The sequence below is a fragment of the Capsicum annuum genome, chromosome 6, assembly GCF_002878395.1.
Source record: "Capsicum annuum cultivar UCD-10X-F1 chromosome 6, UCD10Xv1.1, whole genome shotgun sequence".
NCBI lineage: Eukaryota > Viridiplantae > Streptophyta > Magnoliopsida > Solanales > Solanaceae > Capsicum > Capsicum annuum.
Genome location: NC_061116.1, coordinates 189803766 through 189820946, shown reverse-complemented (window position 1 = coordinate 189820946; position 17181 = coordinate 189803766). Strand labels below are relative to the sequence as shown.

General features: G+C 32.8%; 1 long non-coding RNA gene across 1 annotated transcript; it reads left to right on the top strand.

Moving 5' to 3' along the window:
- The first annotated feature begins 4945 nt into the window (after nt 1–4945).
- On the top strand, nt 4946–8152 carry LOC107874852. The gene is made up of 3 exons (XR_001675619.2): nt 4946–6516; nt 7274–7504; nt 7700–8152. It is a non-coding gene; the product is annotated as an uncharacterized LOC107874852 (long non-coding RNA).
- The last annotated feature ends 9029 nt before the right edge of the window (nt 8153–17181 follow it).

The following is a 17181-nucleotide window of genomic DNA, read 5'->3' as shown; positions in this document are numbered from 1 at the left end:
TTTCTTAGAGACCCCTTTTTATAGCGCGATCTGAGACTTGAAAGAATGTGAACATTTCCTAATGCCTTGTAGCCTCTCGAAGAAAAGTACAGACATCTTTGTACCATTCTGTAATACTCTACTAGACACGAATTCACACATACCCTAGGACACTTGAACTCTATACTTTGATACAAAGTTCGTAACACCCCAAAATTGGGTCCCAAGATGTCACATGATGCTTAGGGTCACAAGTGACCCCAAGCTAACCCTTCTAGTGGCATAACTTATAAGCAACTGAATAAAATGTATAAATTTGTATAAAATCGATGAAAACATTAAACTTCTCTAAACTTGATCAATACAAATCTTAACTTTACAAGATTACAACTCTGCTTTTACAAAACAAAATCAAAACTGAATACATCAATTTTTACTGACTGTCTATGAAGCCTCTACTAGAACTGACTATAGGTAGTCAGGCCATGACTCCCAACTAACCAAACTTAATACGACTGAATAAAGAAAATACAATACTTTTTGAATAGTATAGCTGATTGAAGCCCTTGAATCAAAAGGACTCATCACCTACTGACTAGAAGCTGCAAACTGACTGAATGTGGTACATGCTCTACAATTTGTTCCTACATTATAGGGAAAATGTATCCCACATACGAATATGTGGGTCAGAACCATGGAAAAGTATCGAGCATATGTGGGTGTATGCAATTTTAATAATCAAATATCATAAGCTTATAAAAGACATACATGTTGATATGAAAGACTCACTTAGCTTGAGATAAATCATCAAAAATCATAAGCAAATGATACATGTAAATAAAACACGTGAGTCATTTCAAAAAGTTCTCAATTCACTTCTTCCTTGGTTTCAAACATATAGAGTAATCAAGTTTCAAAACAATACTCTTTAGAACATAACATCTCAATCTTTCAGAATCAATAACTTTCTCAAAACCAATCCTTCAAAACATATACATTCATCTTAGATAGAATGGTATACACATGCACACGTTGGGATTCTCTCACAACTAACATAAACCATGTGACCTACATGGAGTCTAACGTCCAACCCACGTTGGGGAGAGCTGTCCTATCCTTGCCATCGGAGTAGGACCTTAATCTTTCATTCACTAGTGGTCACTATATCAGCCTCAGGCTCACATCATAGGGGGCACGTAGTTCTAAGGAAGTACCAAACTGCTATGCCTCCCGCTCGGTGCTAAAGACTACTCTCCGACTTATCTCAGATCTTTTAAAAGACAACCCACCTTAAATAATTCAACAATTCATATTAGGAGCCAACATGCTACCTCTTTTATCATAAATCAATCAAATGGTGTGGATTTTTTTTCTCACTTGGGTTCAAAATCAACACTTTCAAGACCAAAAGGTTAAATCATTCTATATCATCTCAAATCATTCAAATATCAAGACTCTTATAGCACATACTTCTCAAAAGTACAATTTCAAATGGGGTTCGAAAACCCTTATATCCATATTACGGTAAAATCTCTCAAAAATCATGCTTTATATCATAAATACATATAAATCCAAAAAATATATGAAAACTCAGCTTTTATATTTAACAATATCAACATTATCATGAGAACAACATGAGTAATAAATTCATATTTCAACTTCATGGGAAAATTATGTAAAACCATGTAAATTCATAAAAAAAGCAATTTTGGGCGCAAGAACGAAAGAATGTTCTTGTTTAAAATCCCACATAACTTAAACTTGAAAATTTGAATGAACTCTTGATTGTGAAACCCTAGGAGATGATCTTGAATGCTTTCTTGAGATTCTTGAATTGTGAAAAGGTTGTACTTTTAAGCTTGATTGAAAGAATCCTTGTAGAGAACTTTGAATTTGGGGCTTAACTTCTTGATTCTTGAGAGATGATACTTGGATTTTTGTTAGAGAATTAGGGAGGGACTTTAAAACTTTCATTGACTTCTTTGGGTTAAGAGAGAGGAGTTTGTGTGCTTAATATCCAATAAAACATTTAGAAGTGATTAGGGATGGTTTAGGGGTGTAAAATGACCTTAACACCCTTTCTATAGGTTAAAACGGAGTGTTTTTGCTACCTAAAACACTAAGTGTGCGTCACACACCTTATGGTACACTTTGAAGTGTGCCTCGCGCACCTTATCGCATACCCATTCCAGTAGCCATGTGCGATTAGTTAGGCGACACACTCTACTTTGCAAAGCCATAACTCCTTGACCGGGTGTCGGATTTTGGTAAAATTGGTATTGTTGGAAAGATAATTCAATTATCTACAGTTTAGTGGGTTGAAATATGCAAAAAAACCACATATTCATCAAGTTATTCTCATTCAAATATGAACCTTGCAAAATCAAATACTAAAACTTGATTAATTCAATGACTCTTAGCTTGCACTACCTTAAGTTACTCATATAAATACGCCTAACTCATCGTAAGCTCTCTTATAACTAGGATACTCATGATAATTCATGTGCCCAAATATGGATTACAGAATTGGAGGTTTCACATGTACGAACAAAGGTTCTTTTTCTAGCTTAGGAAAGTACGGGGTATTACAATTATACTAATTGCCATAAGGTTCAAATACTAAAGTACAATTGAAAACTGAATACTAATACATTTATACAGAATTGGAGGTTTCACATGTACGAACAAAGGTTCTTTTTCTCGCTCTAAAGTCTTTAATGATGAGGGAACTTTGCGAGGTATTACAATTCTTCACACTATTGTATTAGTATTCAGTTTTCAGTTGTACTTTAGTATTTGAACCTTATGGCAAGTTTTTGCATTTATTTCAGTATATTATGCAGTGCTTAGGTACAGATATCAGAAGAGGGTTAGATTATGGTCTTTTGGATCATGAGTACCATGTGATATTTCGGTTACAAAAACTTGAGGCGTTACAAGTTTCCAGGGAGATTCTTTGGAGGAATTTGAAGGATAGTGGTATTCCTATTGTGTATATTAGGGCGATTGAGGATATGTACGACAGAGCCTAGACACGAGTTAGGACGGGAGGAGAGGACTCGTAGCATTTTTCTGTCTTGATGGGGTTACATCAAGGTTCGACGCATAGTCCATTTCTTTTTGCCTTAGTGATGGATGTTTTAACTGGCACATTCAAGATGAGGTGCCTTATTGTTTGATTTTGGCAGATAATGTTGTCTTGATTGATAAGACACGTAGTGGAGTTAGTGTTAAATTAGAGATTTTGAGGCAAACTCTGGAGTCTAAATGGTTTAGGTTGAGTGGGTCCAAGACAGAGTTTTGGAGTGTAAGTTCAGTGAGGTGTTTTATCAGTTGATGTGGTAGTTAAGCTTGACACTTATTCCATCAGTAAAAGAGATATTTTCAAGCATTCGGGGTCTATGATTCAGCAGAATGGAGAGGTTGACAAAGATGTCACTCATCAGAATGGGGTAGGATGGATGAAATGGAGTCTCGTCTCAGGAATCTTGTGTGAAAAAAAGGTACCTCTCAAACTTAAAGCCAAGTTCTAAAGAGTGTTGATTTGACTGACTTTGTTGTATGGGGCGGAGTGTTAGACTATATAGAAGGCCCATATCTAGAAGATGAAGGTAGAAAAAATGACAATGCTTAGATAGATGTATGAGTGTTCTAGAAAATATAGGATTAGGAATGAGGTTATTCAAGATAAGATGGGAGTGGCTTCGATGAAATCTAAGATGAGGAAAGAGAGGTTGAGATGGTTCGGTCATGTGATGAGGAGAAGAACAGATACCTAGTGTGGAGGTATGAGAGGTTGGCTAGGGATGGTTTCAAGTGAGGTAGGGGTAGATCGAGGAAATATTGGGGGAAGGTAATTAGACATGATATGGAGCAGCTCCAGCTTACCAAGGACAGGACCTTGGATAGAAAGTCGTCGAGGAGGAAAATTAGGATAGAAGGTTAGTCTGATTTTAGGATATTGTATCTTTTGGTGTGTTTTGTAGAGTAGCTTACTTATGGTATTATTGGATGTGCTAATTTCTGTTGTATCTTGCTCTTTTCATATTTCTACTATTACTATACCCTATCTTGTGTCTTGTTTTTTTACTATTCCTAATATCACTATTCCTTATCATAAAATATTTTATTTTGAGTAGGGGGTCTATCGAAAACAACCTCTCTATCTCACATTTGAAGTAGTGGTATGGATTGCATATACTAACCCTCCCCAGACCCCACTTGGTGGAAATATACTAAACATGTTGTTGTTGTTGATCACTAGATGTAGTATTAAAATTAGTATTAGACACAAATCTATGTATTCTATCTAAATAACACTGCAACACCACTGTGTTCCCACAAGATACTATGTAAATATATAAGAATTATAAGCATATGATATATGTCAGCTTTTTCAACAATCTTTATGATATTAATAATTAATACTCCCTCCGTTTAAAAAAAATGACTTACTTTAATTTAATACGGAGTTTAAGAAAATAAAGAAGATTTTTGAATCTTTTGATCTTAAATTAAAGATAAGTTAAATGTACCAAAATGTCCTTCAATCTTGTGATCTTAAACATGCCACGTGGAAAGTTAAAATTAAAAAGTTGTCAAAAAAAGAAAGGGATCGTTCTTTTTACAACGGACTAAAAACAAAAGTAGGTCATTCTTTTTTAAACGGAGGGAGTAATACAAAGTTATATATAGAAGTGATAAACATACATGTCATTGTATATTTTTCTACTATAATATAAATGTAAGTTAGCACTGAAGGATCGACATGTGTGCTTAGATGTACAAATTTCATCAATTAAGGATGGTTTTGTCATTTAGATTCATTTTGTTTTTCACTTAACATAAACGTACACCAATGCTTAATTTTCGCTGCTTTCATGCTTTACCATCAAATTCGCTTCATAGTTATCTTCATCCAAAGCTCATCTTCAACCTTCTCCCATTATTGTTGCAATGTTAAGGTAGCACTTTCTTATTTCTCTCTTTTTTTTCTTTTCACTTTTTTTCTCTTTCTTTATCTATTTAATTTTTAAATTTGATTTACAAAATTTATCTCCTCATATATTTTTTCTCTTTATCCATTCAACAAAAGTACTTCAAGTTGAAAGCTTATCACTGTCCAATAATAACTCATTTTTCTATGTCACTATTAATTTTTTTTCTCAGAATAGCATATTTCATTCATTATATTGTTCTTTGAGAAGTGTTGTGAAATCCCATTATATGTTTGTTAAAATGCATGAATGAAGAACGCATTTTCCTATGTCACATAATTTTTATCTCAGAATGGGATATTTGATTCAATTTGTTATTGTTTGAGAAGTGTTGTGAAATGCCTGTTTGTTAAATGAATAAACTATTTAGTTTAGTTATAAAATGCCTATTTCTTTGTTACACTGTTAGATCCAAAAATTCAAATAGAGACGTATACCTAGAATTTTTAAATTTTATGAATTTAAATTTTTAATATTTTTTAGCTTTGATGCCATTACATTTTTAAAATTATGGGGTTAGGCCTGCTATTTGTTGCAAATTTAACACAAAAAGTTATTCTCTATGTGAAAAATACTAATTTTAGATTAATCTCAACTAAGAATCATCCCATAAGACTTGTAACAAATTTATATTAAGGATCTAAATTCATATTATGAATGGTAATGGTAAACTCCAAACATTTTTTTCACATAATTTTTTTTTGTTTCCAAGTTTGTTTCTACATAAAATGGTATTTTCTTCATCTTTTTTACTTCCCATATAATGAAATTTATACTTGATGGTATGTTGCTGATATATCTTTAATACTTTTAGATTGGTTCAGTATTTTTTCTTTTGTTTTTGTAAAGTATATATTGTGAGTTTAGTTATTAAGATTTATATGATTTCGACGGTAAATTATTGGGTCATCGAGATCTTATATGAAAAATAGATCAACAAACATAGGGATCAGATACTTATGAATATGGACTGAATCGAGGAGAGTTTTGAAAGAAGAAATCTTATGATGAGTCATCTGCTTCTCAATATTAAAATATGATGAATTACTTGTGTATTGACACAATTTTATTTATAAAATAGAATTTCAATTTAATTAAAGGGTAACGTATGTGTTTCATAATCTCAACTGTCGCGTTCATCATCTTCTTGATCTTTCATCCTCCTTTCACTTCAGGAGTTCAATATCCAATTTTTTTTTATATCGGACTCTTCTCTCCTTATAGGTACAAGCCGATGAGATTTAATCTCCCATTTATACATGGTTCCTTCAAGCGCATTGAATTTTACATGATAATTACCTATCCATTCTCATTGATTTTGTTATTATTCGTTCTTAGAGAGTCCATAATTATGTCAGTCACTACATTATGATCAAAATCCTTATTAAATCTCCAAGTATTGAAACATGCGGCCTCCAAAATTGAGTACAAACACATAACGTCATACATATTACATGAAGAAGATGCAAAAGATTTCTTCAAACAAACAAAAAAAGAAGATGCAAAAGATAAAGATTTATCTATATGTTCCCAACCCCTGGTGAGGTTTCTTTCATTTTTTTTTTTTTGTTCTATTTTTTTGTCTTGGGTGGAGGTGGTAATTGTATCTATTTTTGTTAGCTTTCCTACTTTAGGAAAAAATGTCCAACTGCCATATTAAAACATAAGTAGACCTGAAATGAGGATCCTTGTATAAATCTTAACATGTAGAACTGCTATAGTGTCATTCATTTGGTAGTTCATTCAAGATAATCTGATAATGTCCCTTTAAGATTTACATTAACATTTCTTTCATGTTCCACACACTCTACTTGGTGGATCAATGGGTTTTTTTTGTAAATCTTTTCAGTTGGAAAATGCAGAATTCAGAAAATTGAATATTATATCCCTGCGCATTGCAAGAATTTTCTAACAGTCACTTTTTCTGCCGTGAAAGTTTCTTTTTTAATTTGTGCCATCGTATTAGATTGTCGATGGACGAATTGTTTTCACATGCTCTTTGATATTCATTAGTGGAATAGCTTATATTGTAACAAAGCTCACAGACTTGATAAAATGTGTTACAGGTTTTTCATCCTTCATTTAGATTAAGCACGTTTTTAATGATCAAGAATGTTCTTATGTCTATATGCTTCCGTCGACCTAACAATATACATAGTACACGATTTACATGCACTAATAAATTCTTACATCGTTGCTTTCACAGCTTTGGCGAGTGAAAGCTCATGGCCTGATCTTGTGGCCAGCAAAATTGATACAGAACGACAACTTTTTAACATTGCTAAAATTACTTGCAGGTTTCTTCATCAACCAACTATTTGACCTCATAAGCGGGATCAACCTCATAAGCGGGATCAAACATATTGTCGTCAGAAGCAGAACCCTATATTTCTTCTAGAGAATCTCCTAATTTTTTCAAAGCAACTAAATAGAGATTCCTCGACTACAAAGAATTTGATTCAGATATAGGATGCTTGTCCAAAAATTTCACAATTCAATCATAGATATGTATTTCAATGTTAAGCAAGGTAAATATTGCTATTATGGGCTTCGTGGTTTTACACTAGTGGCACTACTGTAGTATCTAATTCTTTAATTTTTTTAGCTACAATTTGTCTGATAGTATTAATGATTATAATCTTTCAGTATTCTTTTCACTTGAAAAACATAAAATATCAAAGAAAAAACTAAAATTTATCCAAGATGATCTACATTTTATGTAGGTTTCATTTGGAAGATGCTGCAGCTCATATTTAAATTGTCCATCTCTTTTGATTGGGGTAATCATTATTTATGATGATATTTCTCAAAACTGATTTTGAGAATCTGCCTGTTTGGCGTTTGTGTTTGGGCAACTTAATTTGATCAAGCAGGTAGTTATGGTATTTCATTTGATGCAACACATTGTAGGGATAAATTGGAAAGGGGAGGAACCACACCTGAAAATTGTATCCAATAACTAGGCAGATATTGAAGATGTTCGAAATGATTGAAGATAAATAAGCTTCAGTGTTTTTTGATTCATTTATTTATATCTTTACAAGAATGATCATAATGTTGTATTACCATTACTATATAATTGATACTTTTATTTTTTACGCTAATATTATAGTACTAATTGACAATGAAAGTTGTCGAATTTCATTAATACAATTTGTGATTGAATTTTAATTAAAGATTTTAGATTTTTTTTCGGGTACTTGCTTGCACGAGCATATCATATCTAGTTATAAATAGTAGGTGACATATTAATGCAGATTATATGTGAAATATTATCCGAATCTTAGTATATTTCTAAGAAAATATTACTAATAAGTTGCGCATAGGTATGAATAAAAACCTTTAGTAATTATTATACGGTTAAATCTCCAATTTTTTTAATTAACACAAGCCGTAATTACTCACAGCCATTTATGAATTGTAGTCCTCCTTTTAGCATGGGTTAAGGTCTTTATCACTTCTAGATACATTTAATAATCACATTACCCTACCTAATCTCTTTTGGACCTTAATACTATAATTACGTTTGTAATTATAGAATAGTATTGAAGTCATAAGATAAATTGATGTCACCTACAACCACATAAATTTTATGTGCATTTGTATTATATGTATGCCAGACATATAATATCTACTAGTTTAGGATACGTGTCCTGCGCGTGTATCTTGATTTCATGAGATTAATTTTATAAAATCACTTCGATATTATAAAAGAAAAAATAACTTGATTAATAAATAATGGTTGATTTTATTTAAATACGAAAAACACTTAAATAGAAAATTAATATGTTCATACAAAATGATATAAAAATATTAAAAATCATTTTAAACTAAATTAAGAAAAACTACCAAGGCTGTTATAGAAAGATCAAAAAAGTGTCAAGTCGAAATCAATAAGGCGTCATGCGGAAAATAATAATTGAAAATTATAGTGATCACAAATCAGAAGACAAATAAATTTATACTAAAAAACATATTATTGATATGATTTTGATCAATTGATCTACATATTAAAATCTTATAATAATTCTTACATCACATTCTATCAAAATCATGATATATTTTAATTAGATAAATTCAAAATTTTAAATATTTAAGCAAACCAACTAAATTAAACAAAACATATACTTAGCATGCACATTCAAACCACAAATTACATTAACAAATACAGCTAGTTTCAGTATTCGCTCGTGAATGTTAAAATCTTTAACTCCATTGATAGTGTTTATTTGTTATTTCATTGTATCCCTTTGAAAAAATAATCCTTAGGTAAATGGGTTCAACAAAGTACGAAAATATGCATAAAAAAAAATGTAAACGTTAATAAAAGTCGCATATCTTGAATGTCCTCTCCATGTATATCTTTTAAAATATCGACAACAAAGTGTTATACTTCATAAGCTTATGCGTTGTGCTAAAACTAACAAAAAAAATCTTAAACCATGCATGATAATAAAGATAAATTATAAAAGATTCACAATACATTAAATTTATTTAGTTAATTGACCATTATATGACTGATATATAAAAAAAAAAATTTATTGAAGAGAGAAATTATAAAGGATTCATTATGTGTTAAATTAATTTAGTTAGTTGACCAATATATGATTGATATAATAAATAAATAAATAAATATATAAATTATTGGAGAATAATCTCTCCTAAATAAAACTTCGTCTTCCATAAATTGTTACCAATATTAAGATAACTCCTATTCCAAATAAATCAAAATTCATGTATTTACTTACTTATAGTACGAATGAATTAATTTAATAAGAAAAATTGTAATGAGTACTAAATCTAAACCTACTTAACCTAATCTTATATTTTTTTTTCTACGGCAATTATGACTTAAATGTAGACAATTAATACTCCTAACTATGGCATACTATATTCCTTCCATAAATTGAAATTACAACTCCTAATTAATATATAAATAAATTATTGGACAATAATCTCTCCTAAATAAAACCTCACCTTCCATAAATTGTTACCAATATTAAAATAACTTTAATTTCAAATAAATTAAAATTCAAGTATTTGTTTACTTATAGTTCGAATGTGTCCTAATAATAATAACCCAAACAAAAAATTAGTTTAATAAGAAAAATTGTAATGAGTACAAAATCTAAACCTACTTAACCTAAATCTAATATTTTTTTCTACGACAATTATGGCATAAATGTAGACAATTAATACTCCTAACTATGACATATTATATTCCTTCCATAAGTTGAAATTATAACTCCTAATTAATAAATAATATTAAACTAAAAAGATTAAATTTATTAAGAAAAAAAAAAGGTGAAAAGATGATTTTTTCTTAAGCAGAGACTTTTAGTGGAGGGCAAAAAGTTCAAATATTATTTCTAAGGCCTTCACACTTTAAATATATTATACAACATTATAGATATAGATATAGATATAGATATAAATATAGATTATAGATTATAGATAGATTGTAGATAGACATAGATTATAGATATACATATAAATATAGATTATAGATATAGATTTAAATCTGCCTACTAAAATTTGGTGGACTATTAAATTATAAAATAGTGAGCTTTATATAAATACATAGTGTGATTATATCTAAATACCAAATAAATATGGGAAGTGATTACTATATGTGTATTGAGCCAAAATATTCATGAATAAAGTTTTAATATTTCATAACTAGATATGGTAGATACATATGAAGGTAAATAACACTCATCAAGATATATAGCATTAAATCGTTATGTATTATTACCCGCATTTAACGATGGTTTTACTAACAACTTATGGTACCTAGTTTATACAGCTATAGTTTAGACTATGATACGCTATAGAAATATATATCTTTCTACATTGTTCAAGCTTAACTTTTATAATGTTCAAGATTAGCCAATTAACAATAAAAATGGTTAGAAGTACTTATTACCGTTCAACAAGTCATGTTCTGAGTTCTTAGCTTTTTGCATCTTTCAACTTATATTTGGAAAATCTGGTAAACAATCTTTATCCAAGCTTCAAAATCACCCACAAACTTAAGTCCCAAGATTACCCCTACTTTTAGGATTGTATCATCTTTAGAATTGGTAAAGAATGGGAAAATAGGGCTAAAAAGGAGCTATTTGTACCCATCCCAGGTATGCTGGTGGCTGCCGTGATGATTCACTATCGCAAAATGGGCACCGTGATCGCGGAATATGGTGCCTGCCAAGGGTAGCTGATGTGCCTTGAAATCATGGCACATTCGATGTGCATGTGTATAAATGGAGGTTATATTCAAAAGTAAATATGATATTCTCCACTCAAGTACACTACTAGGAATATTGTACCCATAAAAGTGTCCGTATTTCACCATAACCATGATGTATAACCAAGGAGAAATATCTCAATCAAACCAAGAGGATGGGATAATATATAGCCTATGTCTCAAGGTTACCGTAATATCTGGTAAACTATATTTCAACAGTTCCAATTTACGATTGAAGGCTGATCTTGGAGGAGGCTCATTGTTCCAACTATATTTCATCCATTCAGGTGTAACTAAGATGTATAGAGAGACTTGAGGCATAGAATTTGTAAATTGGTTATATACTCACATTTTTGTAGGCGTTCTAAAAGACATTGTGATCAAATTATAAAGCCCCATTCTACTAATTTGTAGGCTAGTAACCTGGGGTTCTTTGCTAAAAGTCCAGTTGTAGAACCTTTTTTGACATTTAGATATTAGTTTTCAAAAATTAAGAAAATGAACACCCTAATGGGTCCACAAAAATAAATGACAACCCTAGCATTTAAGTTAAAAAATGTACACTTTAGTCCATCTCCCATTTCAGCTCCTATTTTTAAAAAATTACATTTTAGTCTATGTCTAAAAATAAAAATATTGGATAATTAATTTTTTTTAAAAATATCAAGCTTCTCAACCAATCACTCAATTTTCCCGCCATTCCCTCGATTTTTTGGCCATTTTTCGGCTATTTTTCGTCGATTTTTTCGACATTCATCGGAAAGAGACATTACCTCCACTGTTTTTAGTCATTTTCTCATAATTTTAGCCACAAATTTTCATTCATTTTTATACAAAAATCATGAAAATTAGTTCAACATTTTGAAATCGATTCTTGGCTCAATAGCAACATTCCAACACTCGTTAGGTTGTTTCTAAGCTGTAATTTGTTGGATTATTTCAGTGGTCGTCCGAAAAGGATAGATCAAGTAGTGTACGAAAAACATCTAAGAAAAAGACGACTACAGTCTGCTAAGTCTAGGCTCATAAACTACAATTTAGGTCTACTAAATACTATCATTGAGGTATATTATATCTATTATAGAATAACTGATTGTTGGTGGTATATTTTTTGGTGAATATGGGAGGAGACTCCTAAATGTTGGATTTGGAAAATCACATCTAAAGAGAGTTTCTATTGCCCTTAGTCACAACGGTTCATAAGCCCATTTAGTTAAAAGCGTAATGGAGAACGGTGAATTAAGTTATGATCAAAGTGATGTGGTAATTAGTTACTTGGTGAACGGGAGGGGGAAAATCTATCCAAAATTCATAAGGAATGATAGACACATGGAATTATACGTTCTTTACATTAATTCTAATTCCAAGCCTATATTGCGGGTTAAAGTTGTTCAAAGGTCCCGGGAAGAAGCTTCACGTCAGCCCCACCCACAACCCCAGTAGCGGACGATACATCAATGTATTACAATTGCATGAGTAGTGGTGAATGAGATAACAGTGGATATTATGAATGCAACGCCCCGAAATCTCACCCCGAGATGTCACACGGTGCTTAAGGCTACACGTAGCCCCAAGCTAACCCTTTGAGCCTACTACCGCACTTTATACTCATTTTAGGAATTTAAATCAAATATTCAAAGTTTAACTCTCATCAATCCACACCATAAATATAGAATGTCCAAGTCTCAAGATACAGAACAATCTGATAACACAAATAACATTCTAGTCTGACAAGCCTCTACAACTCAAGAATAGGAAGCCACTAGGACAAATCCACAACTGACTCATACTCAAATGAAATAAAATAAATACAACAGCTGAAAATACACAACATCTGGAAATTTGATCCTCAAACTATGAGGACTCACCGCTGCAGAGATGTAGAAGAAGGCACTCGAAAATCACGGATGCTGTTGGGAATGAGTACCTGAACCTACATCATAAGAACATGTAGCCCACATACGGATATATGGGTCAGCACCTTGGGAAAGTACTGAGTATATGGGGGTGTATGCAATTAAGTAAATAATATTATTTATATTTATATAAATCATGCATGCTGATAATAATGACTCACAACACTTGAACAAATCTGAATATAATTTTCATAAATCATGAAGAAGGAAACATGTATTTTAAATCTCGTGAATCATTATACTTAGCTCAAAATCTGAATTTCTTTCTTTATTCTCAAAACTCGAAGGCTAAGGAAATCTGTAAACAATACTTTCAAAACTCATACTTTTAAATTTAATTAGAGTAGGAACTATGGGAGTTTCTTATAACCTACATAAGCCAAGTGAGCTTATCATGGAGTCCAATATTTTGTCCTCCTAAGGAAGAAACCCCACGTTGGGGAGGAACGTCATACTCTTGCCAGGGAGTATAACCTCAACTCAGTGGTCACAAACTCGGCCTTAGGCCCACAAATCTCAATCCTACGGTGGCACGTAGTTTTGGGGAAGTAGGGTACGCTCACCCACACTTCCCGCTCGGTGCTAAATACTACTCCCATACTCAAGCTCAGTCTCATTTAGGAAATCCACCTCAAAATAATCTCAAGGGCCTATAATGAAGGCCAAATCATATTTCTCATAATTGAATCATAATAAATTGTGGATTCCTATTTTCAACTCAAAAATCATAATATAAATTGCAATTCAAATCTCAGTAAATAATTTGCTAAAGGAAAACTCCAAATCATAATATCATAAAAAATCCAATTTCAACCTTGACATAAATATAATAATTCCATTTTTCAAAATATCTTCACAAATTCCATACTTGTTCAATATCAAATCCAAAACAATTATTCATATTCAATATCATTTTTGGAAATTTATTCAACAATATTAACTCTTCAAAAATCCATACAAATCACAATATAATTTTTAGATTAAGCATAATAAGTAGGAACATCATAAAATTAATAAATCAAAGAACTCATAATTTTCATAATATTCAAACAAGAAAAATATTAACATACTTCAAAAATCAAGTTTTGGGCACAAGAACGGAAGGATTATTCTTGTTTAACACCAACATACCTCAAATTGTGATTTTTGGATGAACTTCCGATTTTGGACTCTACCCGTAATAATAATATATGCTCCTTGAAGATCTTGACTTGAGGATTATGATTATCGGATCATTTTTAGGATTTAATGGATGAATTTGGAAGGATCTTGAATTTTTGTTTAGAACTGTTAGAGCTGTTCAGAGAGAAAATTGGAATGTATACAGAGAGTTTGGCCAACTGGAATGTTAATTATTGAGTTAAAGACGGAAAAAGATTGAAAAGTTAATGGAGCACCGGAGTACACCAGGCGTCGCCTGGCCTAGAACACCGGAGTACACTAGGCGATGCATGGTCTAGAGCACCGCGATTGGCCAGGCGCCGTCTGGTCTATAGCGGTGCTATAGCCAGGCGTCGCCCGCTAATCCGTGGGCTCACTGGTTTGAAATCCAAACGCGCCTTAAACGACGTCCAAAAATTTTGAAACTCACCCGAGATGTAGTATTGACTTGCCCCATCGTAACGCAACTTGATAATCTAAAAACGGATGTCGGGAAGGTCGCGAAATAATTCATCAAATTTAAGGGATAAAAAAAAACTAAGTGTTGGAACACTTAACCAAATTTTGTAAGTGTAAGGCTTCTTTTAAATCGTTAGGAATGCTTAAACGATGAGATAATTTCACGGGATCTTATAATATCTCCCCCTTGGGAATATTCATCCTCGAATGTCTCTTGATAGGCTAAGAATATAGAGAAAACTAAGAATGCACAACCCGAATAACTTATTCAAAAGACTCAACTTCATTCTAAACTCTTGAATACCCCAAAGAACACAATGAACTCTTGGTGAATAGCTAGACAATAGAATTATGAATAAGAAAGAACTGAATTTAGAAAGGATAGTACCTTCAGATTACTCAGAAAAGAGGTGTGGGTACTTGGCTCTCATGTCTGCTTCTGCTTCCCAAGTAGTGCCCTCAACTGACTTATTATGCCACAAAACTTTAAACAAGGGAACTTCTTTGTTCCTTAGCCAACGGATCTGGTAGTCTAGAATCTCAACTGGAACATCGTCATACGAAAGACTGTCCTGTCATCAGGGTTCTCCAAAGGATCAACTACAATGGCATCACCAATACAATTCCTAAGCATAGATACGTGGAAGAACGGATGAACAACTAATAATTCTGCGGGTAACTAAATCTCATAGGCTACTTTTCCAACACGACTCAACACTCTATAACGACCAACATACCGGCAACTAAGCTTTCCCTTTTTCCCAAACCTCTTCACTCTTTTCATTGGTGAAATCTTCAGATACATTAAGTCACAAACTTTGAACTCAAGGTTTCTCTTTCTCACATCTGTATAAGACTTTTGGAGACTCTGAGCCGCTTTCAATCTTTCTCTAATCAATCTTACCTTCTCCATGGCTTCGAACACCGCATCAAGTCCAACCAAAGCAGATTCACCCACTTCAAACCAACCTATCGGTGATCTACGTCTCCTTCTATACAAAGCCTTAAATGGTGCCATCTGGATGCTAGCATGGAAACTATTGTTATAAGAAAACTCAATCAAAGGAAATTGTTCATCCCAAATACCTTTGAAATCAAGTGTACATGCTCTCAACATGTCCTCTAAATTTTGAATAGTCCTCTCATCCTGATCGTCAGTCTGTGGATGGAATACAGAACTCAAATGAACTTGGGTACCAAGACCCTTCTGAAATGCTCTCTAGAACTGTGGAGTGAATTGAGTACCCCTCTCTGAAATGATGGACAAGGGAACTCCACGCAATCTGAATAACTCACGAATATACAATCTAGTATAATTCTCAATTGTATAAGATGTATGCACAGGCATAAAATGCGCTGACTTAGTCAATCTGTCTACAATAACCCAAATAGAATCATGATGCCAACGCGAAGGAGGTAAACCAGTCACAAAATCCATATTCATCTCCTCCCACTTCCAAGTAGGAATTCTAAACTCTTGCATCTTACCACCAGATCTTTGATGCTCTACCTTAACCTGTTGGCAAGTAGCATACTTCGCTATAAATACCGCTATATCTTTTGTCATACCACTCTACCAATAGATTTCCTGCAAGTCGCGGTACATCTTGGTAGTACCTGGATGAATAGAATATCGCGCGCTATGTGCTTCAGCCATAATTCTCCGCCTCAGATCATCAATATCAGGAACACATAATCTACCCTGAAATATCTACACCCCATCTCCCTCTTGGGAGAAAACCTCTACCTTTTGGTTCTTGACTAACTCGTTTAATCTGACCAAACTAGCATCTAAGTCTTGCTTCTCCTTCACTTTCGAGACTAAAGAGGACTCGAAACTACTTTGCACTAACATACTCCCTTCAGCAGAATCAAGCAACCTAACACCCAATCTAGCGAAATGATGCACATCACAAACTAATTCTTTCTTGTCATTCTCTACATGAGCTACACTACCCATAAACAACCTGCTAAGGGCATCTGCTATAACACTGGCCTTACCTGGGTGATACAACAAACTCATATCATAGTCTTTTAACATCTCTAACCATCTTCTCTGCCTAAGGTTCAACTCCCTCTGAGTAAACACATACTGTAAGATTTTATGATTAGTAAACACATCAACATGAACACCATACAAATACTGTCGCCAGATTTTCAAATAATAAACCACAGCTGCTAATTCAAGATCATGGGTTGGGTAATTCTTCTCATGAGGTTTCAACTGTCTAGAGGCATAAGCTATAACTTTACCTCGCTGCATCAACACACAGCCCAAACCAACTCTAGGATTATCATAATACACCAAAAATCCATCAGTACCATCGGGCAAAGCTAACACTGGGGTTAAAGTGAGTCGAGTCTTCAAATGCTGAAAACTCTTCTCGCAGGTATCTTTCCACTGGAACTTAACTTTCTTTTGGGT